This window comes from Drosophila takahashii, chromosome 2L (assembly GCF_030179915.1).
Source record: "Drosophila takahashii strain IR98-3 E-12201 chromosome 2L, DtakHiC1v2, whole genome shotgun sequence".
NCBI classification, from domain to species: domain Eukaryota; kingdom Metazoa; phylum Arthropoda; class Insecta; order Diptera; family Drosophilidae; genus Drosophila; species Drosophila takahashii.
The window spans coordinates 18,772,109-18,786,925 of NC_091678.1; the positions used below are offsets into that span (position 1 = coordinate 18,772,109).

General features: G+C 36.2%; 1 long non-coding RNA gene across 1 annotated transcript; it reads right to left on the reverse strand.

Moving 5' to 3' along the window:
- Nucleotides 1-13,495: 13,495 nt before the first annotated feature.
- Nucleotides 13,496-14,312, reverse strand: LOC138911900 (uncharacterized). Its single transcript, XR_011417532.1, has 3 exons — nucleotides 14,085-14,312; nucleotides 13,869-14,030; nucleotides 13,496-13,803 (listed from the first exon to the last, which is right to left on the reverse strand). It is a non-coding gene; the product is annotated as an uncharacterized lncRNA (long non-coding RNA).
- Nucleotides 14,313-14,817: the final 505 nt, after the last annotated feature.

A 14,817-nucleotide genomic window follows, 5' to 3' on the forward strand; every position in this document is an offset into this window, starting at 1 on the left:
AAAATGTCCTTTACAGAGTTGATGCTAAATTACGAAACTCTAATTAAATTTGAATTATTTTTCAGGCTGCTTTTGCGCACACAATATTTGATTATATTTCGTTAATCGATCTCGAGCAACTAAACTGCGGTAAAATTTTGTTCACGTCCTCGGCTTTCTCTGAAGCGTCTTGGGAGATAAGCAGAACAACGAACGGGATAGAAACAAACATGTTGCTGGTCAGTACACTGAACAAAGTCGGTCAAACAGTTAGTAATTGTCTGCATAATTAAAGTATCAACTTTAAATATCTAAATAATATAAAAAATAAGTATTTCTTTAAAAGCAAAAATTATTTCCAATCAAAAAAATTGAAGCATAAAATTTAGGGCAATTGGCCGTTGGATTTAGAAAAGGTCAAAACGAAGTAATCCTATTAAAATATCCCTAAGTATTAAAAAAATAGAAAAATTATTCCTAAAAATAGTTTTTTTATGGTGACCTGCCTTGAATTAGTGGCAAATTTGTCGTGAAAAAGAAAATTTTTCTTACTTCAAAGGCGAACATTTTATTAGGCCGATTTTCTTAAATTTAGCAAATTATTTTTATGAGTGTACTCTCAATACATCACGGCATTTCTAAAAAATAGTCACCATTGTGAACCATTGCCCATTTCTTTGGAACTCGACGCCAAAGTTGAAAATCCCCAAATTTTTACGATTTCTCAGAGAAAAAACAATTCTGAGAATCACTATGGACGGCAGTCCATGTAGTGACGAAGCGCACCAGGAGAGTGTGCGAAGGCGACTACTATTATATAGCCGCAAAATTGAAAATCTGCTGTGATAGTCCGATCGTAATGAGTAATACACCAATCGAAAGGTATTGCAAAAACTTAAAGGGTTGCATACCAAGACTTTAACAAAATCAATTGGCTTGGGAGAGAGAGCGGTGAAAGTGAAAAAAGTGCAAATTTCGAAATTTGGAGCTGTTGGGGCCTATTGAAAATACCCGTCGAATGAGTGGTCATATGATAAAATCCGACGCTCCGTTCAAAAGTTAAAGCCAAAATAAGATTTTCTTCGTCTTCCCAAAATGAAAATTTAATTCTGTTTGTCAGTTTGTCCAAAACATGTTTTTTAAGTTTTGAAAATTTGATATGACGTTCATCACATCGATATAAAAAACTTTTGCTCTACCACTTTTGGAAAAACTCGCTAGTTTAGCGGGAAAACAGCTATAAATAGCTAAAGTTCGAAAATCCGTAACTTCTATACTACTAAAGCTACAGACTTGTGCTGCATCTCGTTTGAAAGGTAGAGTAGAGTAAAAGGGTATTTTGTATTCGTGCAAAAGTATGTAACAGGGAGAAGGAAGCGTTTCCGACCCCATAAAGTATATATATTCTTGATCAGGATCACTAGCCGAGTCGATCTAGCCATGTCCGTCTGTCCGTCTGTTCGTCTGTCCGTCTGTCCGTCTGTCTGTCTGTATGAACGCTGAGATCTCGGAAACTATGAAATCTAGAAGATTGGCATTTTGCATGCAGATTTTAGGAGTTCCTACGCAGCGCAAGTTTGTTTCAAAATGGTGCCACGCCCCCTCTAACGCCCACAATCGCTTATATACGATTTTAAAAATTTTAATATTTTGGAAAGGTAAAAATGCAGTTTTATTGTGTTTATCAATACCTATCGAAATGTAGAAGAAATTTTTCAAATCGGACCATTCGTTAAAAAGTTATGCGTGATCAAAGTTTTCAATCTATATCTCCATCTCCCTCGCACTCCCTTTACCTGAGTAACGGGTATCTGATAGTCGGGGCACCCGACTATAACGTTCTCTCTTGTTAAATGATATAAACGCCTTCTACATGCAATTTGTGTAAATGTAATAGTTAAAGAGATATAAACAAAAGACAATTTTTTAAAACTTTTTTTTAGCTTTTTTTTATTTTTCTCAAAAACGGCTCTAACGATTTTTTTTTGAAAACTTTAAACTGTATATAACACATTACTGTAAAAAGTCACGTTTAAAAGTTATTTTTATACGAAAATAGACACTTTTGCAAGCTCGAACTACTAACGCTCCCTGAGTATTGAATTTTGTGTGAGGGTACTGTATTTTAGGGTCATGGAATCAGTAAATTGGCACTTAAGAGTTCCATATAGGAATCTTTTGTTCTACGACTTTTGGAAAAAGCCGCTACTTTAGCGGGAAAAAGCTAAAAATAGCTAAATTTCGTTAGTTTGTAAGTTCTACACTACTAAAGGTACAGACATGTGCTATACCTCGTTTAAAAGGTATTTTGAAATACTTCAACGCCCTTTTAACTTAATTCGTTAAAATACAATAGTTTAAAAATTATGATTTATGACCAATTTAAATTTAAATGTTTATATTAGCACCTATGAGAGCAAAAGTAAACAAACAAAAACTTCTGATATCAAATAAAAACACCTCTTAACGAGGTAAAAAACTAGTGACGATCGCACCTTCAACGTACAAAAGTTCTGATATCAACTTTTGTGACGAAAAATGATTTTAGATGCGACTAAATAAGTACGCTACCTAAAATTTATTCGTTCGGCCCGCTTTAGCAAATATTTAATATCTACACGAAAGTTTTCTGTTGTAGCGTGTCAGGATCACCGAGTCGATCTAGCTATGTCCGTCTGTCTGAACGGTGAGATCTTGGAAACTAAAAAAGCTAAAAAGTTGGAATTACCCACACATATTCTTGGGCTTCCTACGCAGCGCAAGTTTGTTTCAGCTAAACGCCAGCTAAACAAGTCATGGCAACCTCTAGAACTAAAAAAATAAAAACCTTCACTGAACATACATAGAGAAAAATACATGTTTACTCGCATTCTATGGGATGCCTTGAGTTACAGTGACGGACAAAAGTCTTCGAAAGACCCCCCTTTTGGGAAAAAGTACACCCAGAAATCCGTTCGACATGTTCAAAAATCAAGCCCAAACAGGGTCAAAAAGTGCGTAAGCCTTGTTCATAAAATTTGAGTCACTTTTAGAACATGTTGGTGTTGAATTAGGAAGGTTTGGGTAATTTTGGAGAGAACATTTTAAAAGTTCTTGTAAGTGCCTTTTTTTAAGTATTTTGTTTGTAACTTAAGTTATTGTTTATAAATAAGAATAAAATTTTGGTTTGCAAAGTCTAAGTTATTTGAAATGGGGAACGCAAAACACATACAAATAGGCATATTTACATACATATATTAAAGTTGTTTAACTGAGTAACGGGGCGACTACAGCGTTCTCTCTTGTTTTAATACTTATAAACTGGAATGACAATATCACCTTATCGGTTCCCGGTAGACAGTGATAAGAAAACCCTAGTCCCCAATTTCATTGAAATTCGGTTGGACACATGACTCTCTGCACTCCTCTGGGTTATCCCAAATGTATGAGCATCACCTTCACGAGAGTAATATTTCCGGTAGCCGCGGCATTTCCGACAGCCGCGTCATTTTCTACAATAATCTTATAAAACGGGACTCGACATTGATAATAATTCTTATGCACACAGGAAAGTCAATTACACTGAGCTGCAAGTTTTGATTTGTATACGCCTGCAAGATGTATTTTAATTTCAGCATGAAGGAGACAGCTGTAGGGACAGACTTTAAGTAGGGGAGAGTGGGGGAGTTTCGTCAGCATTTTTTCAAAGCTATTTTTTGTCCATCTTGAGACACGTTATCATATTTCTATTTTTATTGTTGAATGCGGTTACCTCCAAGCTTTTAAATGTGACATTCTCCTATTTTTTCTAATTACCTTGGTGATTTATAAAAAATTAAAAAGTAAAACCAATATACTGGGGCAATCTCGCCACATAGGGGGGTAAAATCGCCACACCACTGGGGCAATTTCGTCACCTGAAAAATGTAGGGAACTTTACGCCTGTAAGTATGCTACACTGATCAAGCGTACCATTTTTGTTGACGTTCTATATTTGTTGCTGCTGCCGGTAGTCTGTTCGTTAGCCAGCTCGTCAAATAAAACAAGAAAGGAAGCTAGCTTCGGCAAACCGAAGCTTATATACCCTTGCAGATCAGTCTATTAATTTACAAATCGCAAAAATGTTAAATTTCTTATTATTTCACATTAATTTTTCGATCGTTTCTATCACAGCTATATGATATAGTAGTTCGATCTTTTAAAAATTAAAATCGAAATTCGGAAATATTTCATAATAGTCATATCCCAGAGAAGAAGGGAATGTAATAAAAACCAACAAAGATATAATTTTTTCCCATTAATTTCCATTTAATTTTTCGACCGTTCCTATGGCAGCTATATGATATAGTAATCCGATTTAAAAAACAAAAAAACCGAAATTCAGAAATATATAGAAAAAAATATTCCCAAGAGTAGAAGGTAAAATTTAAAAAAACACCGGAGCTAGAATTTTTTTACGTTTTTTTTTTTGATCCTTCCTATGGGAGCTATAAGATATAGTTGTCCGATCCGGTTGGTTCCGACATATATACTACCTGCAATAGAAATACGACTTCTACGAAAGTTTCATCCCGATAGCTTTAAAACTGAGAGACTAGTTTGCGTAGAAACGGACGGACAGACGGACGGACAGACGGACGGACAGACGGACAGACGGACAGACGGACGGACAGACGGACATGGCTAGATCGACTCGTCTTGTGATGCTGATCAAGAATATATATACTTTATGGGGTCGGAAATCTCTCCTTCACTGCGTTGCAAACTTCTGACTGAAATCATAATACCCTCTGCAAGGGTATAAAAATATGTATCACTATGGACGGCAGTTCATGTCGTGACGAAGCGCACCAGGAGAGTGTGCAAAGTCGACTTTATAGCCGCAGGTCGGAGCGAGCCGGATCGGACCACTCTATCTTAAGGCTCCCATAGGAATATTCAAACAAATATAAGAAAATTCATTGTAACTTTGATTTTTGACAACTTAAAAATAAAATTTAAATAGGTACGCTGAATCTTGAATCCCTGCAACTGCACCGAGTTAGAATTAAACTATAGGTGTTTGCTTTATCTTTTATTCCTTAAATTTTGGTAAATAACCAGGGACCGTAACTGTTATAAGTTTTATTTAAAAAATCACACTTTAACAGTTATTTTCTGATTTGTAAAGTAAAACTCGAAGAATAACTGTTATATTTTGAGTTTTATAATAAATGTTGACAAATAACAGTTTTTCGTCGTGATCAAAAATAAAACTCAAACTTGATTTTTAGCGATTTTGTGGGTAAAATAAATTTAAAAAAATATAGTTATAAAATATGCGCGGTTGCCTTTTTTAATAAATTTTAGTAAGTTATATAAAACATGGTTAGCATGTTTTTTTTAATTATTTCATTTTTTAAAAGTGTCAAGGGAATAACTATTATTCATAAAAATCAACAAATAACAGTTATTTTTTGAGTTTTATTATAAAAATCAAAAAATAAAAGTCATTACGGATTTGTAAACTACAATGGCTAATAAAAATAGTGGTGTATTTAAAAAAATTGTATGACCCTTCTAAGTGCGTGATTTTTTTTGTAAGAAACAGTATATATATCGGAAAATTTTAGAAACTGAAAATTTTAGAAATGTTGATATCAGAACTTTTGTATGTTGAAGGTGCGATTGCCACTAGTTTTTTAACTCGTTAAGTGGTGTTTTTACTTGATTAATCTTAAGATTCGAATATTAATCCAAATACGTATGTACAATGTACATTTTACATATGTACCTATATTTGGATATGGGCATTTCCAGGGTGACGGATAGCACAGGCCGACAAAATGTGACATGGGTCGGTGTCCAGGCCTGCCACTATTTTATTTCGATAAATTTGGCTTTTCTAAGCATAAGTTGCCACTACGCCTATAGTCCATCAGCTCTGGTATTTGCGGTATCTTTAATTTAAGAAAATCACAAATTTTTTTCGATTTTTGGGATATATCTTCAAGAGTGGTCAACAAATTTTAGTTATCTTTTCGGAATTAAATAGTTACATGTCTCTTTTATACGGTCGTTTTGGAAAATTCAATCTATCTCAACCACACGAGGAGGTTGGCGCATTCAAAATTTTAAAGTCACAGCAAAGTTTAAAAATCTTCATTTGTGAACAGAGTTTAAAAATTAAATAAAAATATTTTCTTCTACAATGCATTTTTGATCCAAAGACACCTTATGTCCTTAATTTTTAGGACACTCATCAGGTTTTTGTGTATTGTTTTGGAATTTTTAAAATTGTTTTTCTTACTTCCTTTACAGTGACGATTCACAAACAGTGCCCAAACCGGTCACAATTTTAGATAACATATTTCTAAACGATCTAAGTAGTTATACCCGTTACTCGTGCACAGAGAAAAAAAACCAAGAACATTGCACTCAAATCAAGAACATTCGTTCTTAAAAACCGGGTAAGCACAAATGTTCTCATTTCGAGTTGAATGTTCTCAATATCAGAACGAAATGGTGTTAGCTAAAAATCCGACATTAAGTTCACTTCGTTCTATTTTCAAGTTGATTTTGTTCTTAATTCAAGAACATTTTTAAGTCAAATGGATACAAATATAAGTTCATTTGTTCTATTTTCAGCACTTTTTTCTTTCAATTCTGTAGCATTTTGAGTTTGATTTTAGCTAAGGATAAGAGTAATTTATAAGTAATATTAAAAAGGTAGTTGTCCAATTACACCTTATAAAGAAGCGGGTTGCACTTGACTTCCAGCTAGTGTGAAAGTTTATTATAGACTTAAGCCAGAACAAAGTCTTAAAGTCTCAGAATCTGAATTGGGCTTGGTTCATGAAGGGCTAGAACCAGTTGGGAATTATATATAAGACGAAAAGGGCAAATCTAATGGTAAAGTCGTATTGGAGCAAAGTAAAATGGTCTAATGCGTTCTAGGTGTCAAACGAAAACATCCTAACGCGTTCTAGGAAATCCAAAAAAATTAGAGAATAGAGTTTTGAATCATTTTAAGTTGAAATGCAACTTAATTTTTGTTCTTTCTTTAGTCTTTTTCGTTCTCAAACTAAGAACATTTTCAGATATTGTGGTTTTTGAGAACCAAATCGATTTGATTTAAGAACCATGTGCTAAAATAATAACGATTCGTTCTTATTTCAAGAACATTTTAAGCTCAACTAGATTTTAAGAACCAATTCAACTTAATTCAAGCACATTTAGAACATTTTAAACTTGAAAAAGGCCTTTATATTTTTAAGAACATTTTCAACTCAGATGAGAACGTCAGAATTTTCTCTGTGTAGAGTAAAAGGGTATACTAGATTCGTGCAAAAGTATGTAACAGCTAGAAGGAAGCGTTTCCGACCCCATAAAGTATATATATTCTTGATCAGGGTCACTAGCCGAGTCGATCTAGCCATGTCCGTCTGTCTGTCTGTCTGTCTGTCTGTCTGTCCGTCTGTCCGTCTGTCCGTCTGTATGAACGCTGAGATCTCAGAAACTACAAAAGCTAGAAGGTTGAGATTTCCCACACATATTCTTTGGCTTCCTACGCAGCGCAAGTTTATTTTAGCCGAGCGCCACGCCCCCTCTAACGCCCACAATCGCCCACTAACGATTTTAAAATGGGTCCTGCGCCCACATCTTTAAAGATTTCCGAGAAGTATAAATGCAATTTTGTTGTGTATATGTATACCTATCGAAATGTAGAAGACATTTTTCAAATCGGACCATTCATTAAAAAGTTATACGCAATCAAAAATTATATATCTATCTCCCTCGCACTCCCTTTAGCTGAGTTACGATTATTAGTCGGGACACCAACCCGACACAGCGTTCGCACTCCCTTTAGCTGAGTGACGGGTATTAGATAGTCGGGACAACAACCCGACTATAGCGTTCTCTCTTGTTTTGCGTTGAATATAAGCACATGAGCGTAGCCTACTAATCTTTGGGGGCTGAAATGCCTGAAGTGTAATCCCCCTCCAGCTTTTAACTTACGCCCATGTATAAATATTTTTAAAGCAAGGGTCACTTGTGCTCAAAAATAGTTATGAGTTACGTAAAATAGTGACAGGTTTGGGCACTGTTTGTGAATCGTCACTGTGAAGGAAGGAAGAAAAACAATTTTAAAAATTCCAAAACAATTCACAAAAACCGGATGAGTGTCCTAAAAATTAAGGACATAAGGTGTCTTTGGATCAAAAATGCATCGTAGAAGAAAATATTTTTATTTAATTTTTAAACGCTGTTCACAAATGAAGATTTTTAAACTTTGCTGTGACTTTAAAATTTTGAATGCGCCAACCTCCTCGTGTGGTTGAGATAGATTGAATTTTCCAAAACGACCGTATAAAAGAGACATGTAACTATTTAATTCTGAAAATATAACTAAAATTTGCTGACCACTCTTGAAGATATATCCCAAAAATCGAAAAAAATTTGTGATTTTCTTAAATTAAAGATACCGCAAATACCAGAGCTGATGGACTATAGGCGTAGTGGCAACTTATGCTTAGAAAAGCCAAATTTATCGAAATAAAATAGTGGCAGGCCTGGACACCGACCCATGTCACATTTTGTCGGCCTGTGTAGTTATTCGATAGCTCAGACGCTCTTGTATTTATGGTGAAAAAATGAAAATTATCTGTCCAGCCAGTTCTTAGAAATAAAATAAAATAAGTGCAATACGGACGCGACAAAAATAGAACTGCAATATTGAAAACTTTAGAAAAACCTTAAATTCTGCGAAACTGGAGGGCGTATTATTTTTGGTTTTTTTTCAGAATACCTGCTGAGTAAGAGAACACATCAAAGCAAGTTGGCAAAACATTCAGCGGTTTTTTTTTCTAAAACTAGTGCAAGAATACGGACGCGACAATTACGTACGCGACAAGTTGCTACTTAACAAAAAACTGCAATTTTTTATGTTGTTAAAATGTTGCAGAGCTATTATGCGTGTTACTAAAGTTCGTACTGAAAGTTTGGTTAAAATATTTTAGCCTTATTCACCTCTTTCTAATAGAAACATAGTTTTTATATAGCTTGTTCTATGAAAATTATATTTCAAAAAGGTTAGAGTTTAATTAAATTCTGCTAGTAAGTGCAGAAATTGTTAAAAAATATATCCCTTTTTAAAAAAAGTTAATCTTAGAAATATGTTGCACGAATGGAGTATTTTATTTAATTATGTTTTTAGTTGGAAAGGCTGTAAGGCGCATACAAATTTTTTACATAAACACAACGTGTGAGAAATAAATTAACTAATAACTAAATAAATAAATAACTTAATTGCGACATATGTAGCCATAAACAAAGAAAAATTACTCATTGAGGACTTATACCAATTTGCCTAAAAGTATACTCTATAAAAATTATTTTAAATAAACAAAACTTACAAGTGATTTACACATGTATTTTATCTAATTTATAGAGTATACTTTTGGGCAAATTGATAAAAGCTCCAAGAAGTAAATATACCCGTTACTCGTAGAGTAAAAGAGTTCAAACGGAAAGGGAAAGCTGCCACCGAGTGGTACGATCCCGAAACCAAAAACTTACGCAGCATCAACTATCTCGACATGAAGCAAAGGAATAAAAGAACAGAAAATAAAGGAGGAGAAGAAGAAGGAAACACCCAAACAACCAACCAACGGTCAAATGCAAGTGAAACCGAATCAAAAGACTGTGAGTGAAAAGACTTTCAATAATAATACGCAAAATAAATATGATTGTGAAGATAAGGGACCTTTCATTGTCTGCATAGACAAATTAAGCGATTCAGCTGAAAGAAAGGCTATAAACCAATTCCAGCTATCTGCTTGCCTGAGCAAGCTGAATTTTGGCGGGATAGAGGAGGTCGCCAAGGCTGGCTATGGACGATGCAAAGTCAAGTGCAGCTCGGCTGATAGGGCAAATGAGTTGGCCAATAACGCCAAGTTTGCTGAGGAAGGATATATCGCCTTAATTTTTAAACACTTCATTAGTAAAGCAGGCATCATATTTAACATCCCTATGCACCTTTCGATAGAAGAAATAACACATAACATAAAATCAGACATTCCCATTGTGGATATAAACAGAGTAATGAGAAAAGATAAAAATAACAAGAAGGAACTTGTTCCAACAGGAAGAGTAATAATTAATTTTAAAGGACAACTACTCCCAAAAGAGATTAAGTTTTTATATGCTAAGGTGGAAGTTCAGCCGTACATTTACTTTACACAATGTTACCGATGTTTTAGGTTTGGTCACACTGCCAAGCACTGCAAAGGTAAAAACAAGTGCTTTAAATGCGGGCTAGAACACGGAGTAGAAGTTATATGTTCCAAAATAGAATGCGCCAATTGCAAACAGGGACACGTAGCTACCTCCCACACATGTCCGGCCAGAAAAAAAGCGTATGCTATTCAAAAAACAAAGGTCTTGGAAAACTTAACCATCCAGGAGGTGCGCAAAAAGTATCCATCTCTATTCTCTAGGGAGGCTCCGGATTTAGAGGACCATAGGTCCTTTCCCTCACCGTGTTGGGAAAGCCAACAAGCAATTAGTACACTTAACAGCTCAGCGGAATCAGCAAAATCGATTCATTCCATTAATTCATATGCCAACATAGCGAAGGGAAACAAAAGGCAGGGTAATAGATCATATAATATCTCACAAACGCACCAGAATCTAGCCATAGACAAATTAAATACACTGGGGAAAAAAATCTCAGAATTCATTACCATTAGCAACAATAATTCCACAACAAACGAGTCAATATTACACTTTCTAGGGGAGATTAGGGACTTTATAAACCAAAGTAACGCAGATATAGATGCACAACAGACTTCGAACACCATTGAATCTCTCTCTCAGCCGATACCATCACAATGAAAATTCTACAACTAAACATACAAAGCTTGAATAACTTAAACAACAAACATCTCTTAAGCATGCATCTCATAAACAACAATATCGACATAGCGGTTCTTTCTGAAATCTGGGTTAAGGATAACAGCGACTGCAGCATTCCAGAGTACCATTTTTTTGGAAAACCCAGGGAGGATGGCTATGGTGGAGTTGGTGTTTATATACGATGCAACATAAAGTTTAGAATTCTAAATTCTGTAGATAATATAGAAAATTTAGGAATACAGACACTAAATCTTAAGAAAAATATTAACATCTTTGGTTTATATATTCCCCCCTCAACCACAGTTCAAAATCTGAAACAGGGCATTAGAAATCTATTTAACTACGCTGCATCTCTAAATAACCCGACCATAATCGGTGGGGACTTTAACTCGAAGTCAATAACATGGGGTAGCACAAGTAGCGATCAAAAGGGCCACACAGTCGAACGAGCTGCTCTAGACGCAGGCTTTGTATGCCTTAACGACGGCTCCCCAACTTTCTCAGTCAGCCCTGCACAATTCTCAGTCCTCGACCTCACGTTCTCTAACACGAGAGATCTTGACATTTCATGGAGTTCCTCCAGATGCAAAATTACCAACAGCAACCATTTTCCGATAAAAATTATTATTAACAACATAAGTACAAACACAAACTCATACAAAATACTAGACAATAAAGTGGCTATTGCCTTTGAAGGAGTTAACTTTACCAGCCTAGAAACTATTAACAATTCATTAGAAGCCATTACCAAGGCAAATACAATCAAAATCACTGAAAGAAACAAATACGAACCGAAAAAATGGTGGTGTCAAGAAGGGGAAAAGTTATATCGGCTTAGAAATGCTGCTAGGCAGAAGTTTTACCTTACCAAAAAATTCGAAGACGCCCGTAAAACACTAACTGCAGAAAAGACCCTCCAAGACTATATCCGAAACAAGAGCAGGGCTAACTTCCAAGCCTTTGTAGAGGAAATTTCAGAAAGTCCATCCATCTGGAAAAGTATCAAAAATTTGAAAAAATACAAGCAGATAAAACGAACGGGCAACTCATGGTCAGAAGAAGAAGATGAGCAATTCCTGCAAATTATCCAAGATACCCCGTCCACCAGAGAAGTTACAAGCGGTCCTATCAGGGATCCAGATACTTTGCAGCTCTATACTCGAAATTCCTTTGAAATCGCCGACTTTTCAGAATTTTTGGCCTCCAGAAAACCAGACTCTGCAAAAGGACTGGATAAAATTTCATATCGAATGATACAAGCACTATCTCAGGCAAAGAAAACGGAATTGTTCAATCTCTTAAATTCTATATGGCTTTCCGGCCAAATCCCAGAATGCTGGAGAGAAATAAAAGTAGTGCCAATCCCAAAGAAAAACTCAGACGCAACCAAATTAGCCAATTACAGACCTATATGTTTATTAAGCGTCCTATTCAAGGTATTAGAGGGGCTCATAAAACTTAAATTTGACCAACACATTTCGGCAAACAGGCTGCTACCTGATAGATCTTATGCTTTTCGAAAATACAGGTCCACAACACTATGCATAAATGACCTTATAAACAAAATACAATCTCTAAAGGCTGAGGGCTTTCAGGTGGTAGCAGCGTGCCTTGACCTCCAAAAGGCTTTTGACTGCGTGGATATAGGCATCCTGGAAAACAGACTCACAAGTCTCGGCTTCAACCTCCATCAAATCACTTGGGTAACTGACTTTCTTCGAAAGCGAATTTTGGTGAAGGGCGGATGTCGTCTGGAGCTCAACAGGGGGGTCTCTCAGGGTAGTTGCCTTAGCCCAACTCTTTTCAACCTGTACACGGCTGAACTGCACTCCCTGAACGACCAAAACTGTGAGCTGTTCCAGTATGCGGATGATTTCTTTCTGGTATGCTTTGATCCCACCTTCGCAGGAGCCAGAGATAAACTGTTAGAAAAGATCTCAGAATTTGAAATTGAATGCAGTGACTTAAATCTATCCTTCAACCCTACCAAATCCAAGGTAATTCACTTTAATTTGCGTAGGCAACCGCTTGAAGTTCTGCACAATGGCACACCAATTAGGGACGTAGAACAGATTAAATATTTAGGAAGAATCGTAGCCGCAAATAACTCACCCTGCGCCCATATCGAGCGCGCGGTCTCTTCAGCAAACAAAACATGTGCCTTCTTAAAGTTGCTCAGTGGTTGCACCTTTGGAATTAACCCTAGTAAAGGTCTTCTCTTACATAAAGCGTTTGTGAGAAGTAAGCTGGAGTATGCATGCTCGTCATTTAGCAAATTGTCCAAAACAGCCACAGACAAAATTAAAACGCATACCAACCTTAACCTTAGGCGTGTACTAGGTCTCATTAAATGCACTCCAGTCCCCATCATATACCACATGGCGGCTGAGCTTCCACCGGAGTATAGGATTCGATTTCAAACAGCTAAAGAGCTGATCAAGGTATTTGCACACGAGTTACCTGCCAAAGAAATCCTACTCTCCAATAGCGATCTGAACACCAGCTACGCAAAGTCGTACAAGGACTATAAACCATAATAGACCAGGTCAAAATCTGTGATCCGGAGCCAATCCGCACTAGCAAAATAAGGGTAGATTTAGACTTCTTTAAGGGAACAGCCAAAACTAAAAGTGATATAGACCTAACAAGCATTATGCAAATATTTAAGGAAAAAATGGTAGACCTTAGAAGCAGGGGCTTTGAGATTGTCTTCACAGACGGATCCGTTACTCAAAATCATTCAAGCGCAGCCTTTTTAATAGACAGTTCCAAACATTTAGAAAGTTGTTACACAAACAAGATTCTGTCCTCTCTGTCAGCCGAACTGCTAGCGATAGACAAAGCGGTCAACCATGTCATCTCGGTGGGCATACCTCGAGTAGCCATCCTAACCGACAGCAGGAATAGCGCGATAGCAATACAAAAGGCCAGTCATAACAACTTTTTAACCTACAATATTCAAAAGAAAATTGCCAATAATGAGAAACTGAGTCTAGTAGAAATTCACCACATACCCAGTCACACCGGAATTCCGCAAAATGAAATCGTGGACCAGGCCGCCAAGAATGCCCCCTCCCAAGGAACTTTCACAGCACTAGGATGGAGTATAAAAGATGCCACTGCCGAAATTCACCGGCTAATACAGGACGACTGGGAGAAGGACTACGCCAACTTTGCTGCGGAAAAACAGCGGGGTTACTGCGAACTCTTCCCTACAACACTAAACAAACCATGGTTCACCAACCAAGGCTCCAAGCTAAAACCAAACAGTATTAAAATAATTAATAGATTACTTAGCGGCAACGCATTTGACAATTATTTTTTTTTTTTGGCTTTGTTTTCAGCAATGCTTGCTGATAGTGATGGTCGCACGACGTGTGCATATGACCAGATACGATATATCGGGATAGTATCGCATGGATGCTTCCCGAACAGCGGGGTTGGCCGGTGGCAAATCCACGAATTACCTTTCGTTAATTATATAATTAACGTTAAATAAAAATTACCTACAAGTTGATTTGTGCTTCATTAATAAATTTTGCAACTTCTCTATAAAAAAGCTGCTCTTTTGATAAAATGAGATCTGAAATATTAAAGAAACGATTAAAGATTTTATATTTTCTTCTGATCAAGATATGTCTTTGGCAGTTAAAAATTTGGTGATTAGCATCGTCGATCAGATTACATAAGGTACAAAGATTGCTGTCAATTGCCTTAATACGAAACAGAAAACAATTGTCATATGTAGACTCAGTCATTAATCTATTAATCAATTTAATGTCTTTTGCTTTCCATTTAAGTCTTATGTGCCACGGAATAATTGATAATGTAGGATAAGTCTTCGCAAAGATGCCTCCATCCTCCCTTGCTAATCTTTCGTACTCAGATCCCCATTCTTTCCAAATCTCTTGATTTAGCAATCTTTTAGCTTCACCTATACTAAGTTTGTAATCAATATCAGTG